Raw genomic sequence first — 5527 nt, 5'->3', positions numbered from 1 at the left:
AACAATAATGTGAACTCTGTTCTTTCACAGTTGAAATGCAGTTTGACCTCCCACCAGTATGACGCTGCAGTATAATTAACAAATCTTAGACTAACTCTAGTTTTCTAGTCTCACTTCCTAACAAGCTAAACGGTACTTTCAAATTCGGGTTGTTGGATTTTACACTGAGTGTGTGCAGGATATAAAAACAAATAGTGCGCATAAAAAGATGCATGAGCTTGTACAGAGGTTTCGGTTTTCTAAAAATGGAAAAGAAAATGCAGACTAGCGGAAGAAATGTTCTAAGATGTGCAAACAGAATGAATTTTGATGAGTTGACTTGCCTTTATCCAAGAAATCAAATTTAATTAGTGATTCTAAGCCAGAGTTGTTAAATGGGACAGAGATGGGAGGCACATGTGGATTCAAAGCATACTTTTATTTACAACAAAAACATTTTACAAACCAGTCAATGGAAGCAGTTACAGACAGGTGGCCAACTGAAGGAGGAACATAAATACATCAGTGGCGAAACATAACTAATGCAGATGGTTCCACACAGGTGCACCACATGGTGCAATTAAGCAATTAACGTCCAATCGTGCTCTGCGGCAGGTATAAGAATGCTGAGCAGGCCCAGCTGATTCTGATTTTATATCAAGATGGTGGGAGGAAAAGATTTAAGTGGCTTTGAAAGAGGGTTCATTGCTGGGACACAGATGACAGGAGCTTCAGTCACAGAGACTGCTCGACATCTTTCAGTAGGAGCAGTGAGGTCTGCATTTAGATCTGTGGGGAAAGACACCAGCTAATAGGTCAATAGACACTTCAAACAGGAACTGTGGTCGACAGAACACATTTGATGACCATGGAAAAAGCAGGTCCTCCTCAGGTGTCAGAGGTGCAGGACATGATCAGACCGTGTCAGCAGGAACAGTCAGCCAACAATTACACAGAGAGCGGTATTATAGTAGGGCGCCACTGGATAAAGCCCTCATTACAAAGATGAACGCACGTTTGGAAGCTCACAGGCACAGAGATGTGGAAAAAAGTGATATGGTCAGATGAGTCATCCTTCACCATATTTTCCACAAGCGAGCAAGTGCATGTGCAGGCCTGAGTGCTTGGCCCCCACAGCAAGCGGATCTGGTGGCTTTGTTGTGCTCTGGGGGGCATTTTGCTGGCATGGTTTGTGTCCACCTGTCCTCATAGAGGGAAATCTATACACATACAAATCAATGCAAAGTTGGTGAACAATCAACCTTAACCTATGACAGTACTCCCATGCATAGGGCAGACAGGGTTACATGAATGGTTTAATATGAAAATGATGTAAATCATATGCTGTGGCCTTCACAGTCACCAGATCAACTCAAGTGATCTCCTATGGGAGATTTTGGACGGACTCTCTCTACCACCATCATCAACATGCCAAGTAAGGGAATATCATTTGGAGGAATGGTGTTCCATCCCTTCAGTAGAGTTCTAGAGACTTGTAGAATCAATGCCAGGGCGCATTGAAGCTGATCTGGCGGCAAGTGATGATCTAACGCCTTACTAACACACAAATGTTGATTTTTCCTTTGTCACCCGTTTGTAGTTAGATCATACGCATAGTGGGTAGATGAGTGAAAATAGGATGTTTTTTGTCTTGGGGAAATTAAAAGACACCCGTCTGGAATGTGTAGGAAGAAGAAGTAAGAGCCTGGTTTCATGTCCCTAATGGCCTTGCTTGGGTTTAGCCTGCAAGCAGAAAAACTGAAAGAAAGAAACATCTGAGTAGAAGGTTATGCACTATATTCGCCTGTAGCAACTGCATAATGTTCAAAATCCTCCGTTTGCCTCTAGGTGGCATGAAGACCCAACAGAAAGTAGTAGCAGTCTGCTTTAGTCTTTATATTCTGAACCATGGTGCTCAGAATATTATTGATATTATAGTTGTGCGCATTTTACATTAAGTTTGGTCAGAACCTTTTGTGACATGGTATGCTGTTTTGCATTTGTATGTCATGTGATATTCAGGTGTGAAGGAGTCATCTTTCTATCATCTTGAACAATTGAATCCTCTCCTGAAAAAAATAGCTGCTATCCCTTATCCATAGTTGTAATTTGTGGCAGAATAGCATGGGCTGTTTTGGGAGCTGTCAGTAACATGATAAATATGGCTTGCATTCAGTCCTTGAAACCTGTAAGCAGTCAGGATGCATCTGAAGTGTGGCTTTGAGTAATAAGAATGATGGATGGATTTTCTGTACACTGGTATCAAATCAAAGGCAAAGAAAAGACCTTGTATCCTGGCTGTCGAAGCGCTGTAACCAAAAGGTCTTTGACTCCAACTGGTACTGGATCACATGACCAGCATTTGGTGAGAGGAAACTGTTTCCTTCACTGGGAGACCAGACACAGAATGTCCTTTCTTCCCCACGTGGCAATCAAAGCAAATGACAATAAGGCATTTGTTTGTTTGTTATTTTACATGCCGTTACCAGAAAACTCCTGATGACCTGATGATTGATACGTGCAAAACCATATGTTTATGATCAAATCACACATATTATATATAATTGCAGCAAACCTCAAATTCACTGAAACGTCACAACAAACTCCTTTTTCCTACTCGTCTCAAACAGCAACACATTGGGGGAGGTTTGCTATAAAAACTAAGCCACTGGGAGGATCATTTATTAAGTGTGGGTTGCAGTTATCTACTTTGAACTTGCCTTCTGCTGCACACCATGTGAACACAACCCAAACAGTAACTCAGTGGACCACTGACAGTACTGTGGACTGCACTATGCCTCTGTGCTCATCAGAATCGATGAAGCGCACAGACTGTCATAAATAGTTAGACATGATTGCCATACTCAAGACAGGGAAATCCGCACTGCAGGAGTGTTCTGAACTCCACGACACTCGGCCAGTGAGTTAGTTCATCGGAATTCAACTCGACAAGATTTAATTGGCTATCTCTAGATGACACCATAACTTTCCCTTGGACTCACTGGAACGAAACCAGTGCTGTGAATGGGATTTCTAGGTGCTGGAATTATCCGGGTGCTAAACCTCAAGATAAGTGCAAGACCGTACTCTTACAAAGGGCGAACTTTATGGATTCAGTGCAGTTCAGCAGGCTCTTGGGACTCTACACACGACTGAGCAAAACCTGCAGTCCAAAAGGTGTCTACTGCATTGATAATTTAAATCTGCTATGTGGGTGTAGACATCTTTGAAAGGCATGTGACCTCTACCAAAACCCAAGCAAATGTGGACCATTTTTGGTGCAATGTGATGCACACTGATGCACAGCAGCATGGGCACCACAAAAACAAAACATCCTCAAGTTCAGCATGTTGATGGATCATGAATCAGTCTCCTAATTCCTCCTTCCTTCCCTCCCCCCTCCCTCTCTCCTCTCCCCCTGCCTCACCCCTTTTTAAATTCACTGATAAAATAGAAGCGCTGGTCAACTCTGGCATTGGACTCACCTCCCCATCACTGCCACATCACCTGCCTCCACCCCAACCAGGCACATTCTGTAACACCGACCTTGCTGATAACGAAGACGACAAAAAGAGAAAGCGGCTCTCTCCTGCCGAGACTGATAAGACCGGCAGCAAGGTCACCCAAAAGTTTGCCTCATCATTCTCCCCCGACCTCCCTTCGTAGGGTATCTCTAGCAAATTAAGATCACAGATTAAGGAGCTGGATGTAATGTTAATGGATGCCACTACTGCCACTCACTGCCATTCAAATCAGCACCAAGCAAATCTGCCTGGCATCAAAGCAGACAGCAGAGAAGATGCTTAGGAAAGATAAGGTCCCTGCCCCATTTCTACTGTCCCCAACGCGCCTCGCCTTTCTCCTATTGGGCATGGACCTACTGCCTCCACCCAGCAGCAAGGTCTTACTTCATCTTTCTGTTTCCTGTTTTAATGCAAATCTATCAAATCTGATATCAATTGCTTGTCATCTGCAGCTCGTCTTCAGCCCTGAGGCAAAAAACTTTTTACCTTCATCACACGAAATGTAGCTTTATTAAACATCAGGTCTTTGGCAGGCAAATCACTTTTAATTAATGGTTTAATTATTATGCACAATCTTGATCTCATGTTTTTAATTGACACTTGGCTAGACTGAGATAACAGTGCAGCTGCTCTTATTGAGTCAACCCCTCCCAGCTCTAGTTTCCTGAGCAAAGCGGCAGTGCATATAAGGAGATGGGGTAGCCATTTTGTTTAATGATTCTATACTGAGCAAGCAGATGTCTTGTGGGAAATTTGCTTGTTTTGAATATGCTGCCCCTCAGCTGAACTCCTCCTCATGTCGAGCTGCCTTCTTTAACCACAGGCCACTTAAATACAGTGCAAACTTTTTTGATGACTTTGCTTAACATTGACTGTGACTATGCACTTACTGATGGTGATTTTAAAATTCTATTTGACAACCTCCAGGACAGCAGCACTAAAGAACTGGATAACTATGGACTGACTGAGCATGTGACACAATAAGGGTCATAAAAAGGCTGAGAGCACCAGGACTGCTCTTATTTACGTCTTGAATGACATCCACTTAATCATAGAAAGGAAAAGTTTCAGTCCTGGTGTTGTTAGATCTGAGTGCTGCATTTACTCTGGTCAACCACAACATATTACTAGACATACTGGAAAACTGTGTTTGACCGTTTGGCGCATTGCTAAACTGGTTTGAAACTCACTTGAAAGACGGGGACTACTTGCACATCAGTGTGTACAAAAATGACATGTGGAGTTCCTCAAAGCTCCATTCTAGGCCTTCTTCATCTCTCATCTACATGCTCCCACTAGTGCAGATTATGGATAACAGCAAAACATCCTGTCATCATCATTAGGCAGATAACGCACAGATTTTTATAACAATACCAGGCCATGATTTCACACAAGTACTAGTAGTAGAAAAAATTTACTCCAATTAAGCAAAGATAAAACAGAAATAATCATTTTTTGGTCCAAAGTAGAGCAATTAAAGGTCAGTGCTCAATAACGGTTAAGACCACAAACCAGACCAGAAGTCTAAATGTTAATATCCATATTAAGGCAATTACAACTGTCATTTTAAGAATATATCAAGAATTAAAGGCCTTAGAAAAACGTATCCATCTTTGACATCAGACAGCTGCAGCTGATTTACAGTGCTACAGCTACAGTTCAGGACAGTGGATCACATCACTCGAGTTCTATGATCTTTACAATGGCCTCCTGTTTGTGTCATTCAGGATTTAATTTTATTCTGTGTGCCTGTTTGTCTTGTTTTTAAACTTGAGACTATTCAGTCATAACTTGCATTGCACTGTAGCTACACTGTGTATTATTTATTTGAGCAGATTTTTATCTTGTATTTTATTTTGTGTTGAACATTTAAAATCCAATAATATGTCTTTTTATGTGTATTTTTATAGTGCATTGTGACTTGTTCTTCATGCCTCTCTGTCTTACAGTATGCAAAGCCCTTTAAATCCCCTTGTTGAAAGGTGCTGCAAAAGTGAACTTGCCTTGCCTAAATGGGACTTTCC

Source organism: Chaetodon auriga, chromosome 15 (assembly GCF_051107435.1).
Source record: "Chaetodon auriga isolate fChaAug3 chromosome 15, fChaAug3.hap1, whole genome shotgun sequence".
In the NCBI taxonomy this organism is placed as follows: domain Eukaryota; kingdom Metazoa; phylum Chordata; class Actinopteri; order Chaetodontiformes; family Chaetodontidae; genus Chaetodon; species Chaetodon auriga.
The sequence above is the reverse complement of the archived record's forward strand: the minus strand, read 5'-3'. Positions refer to the sequence as shown.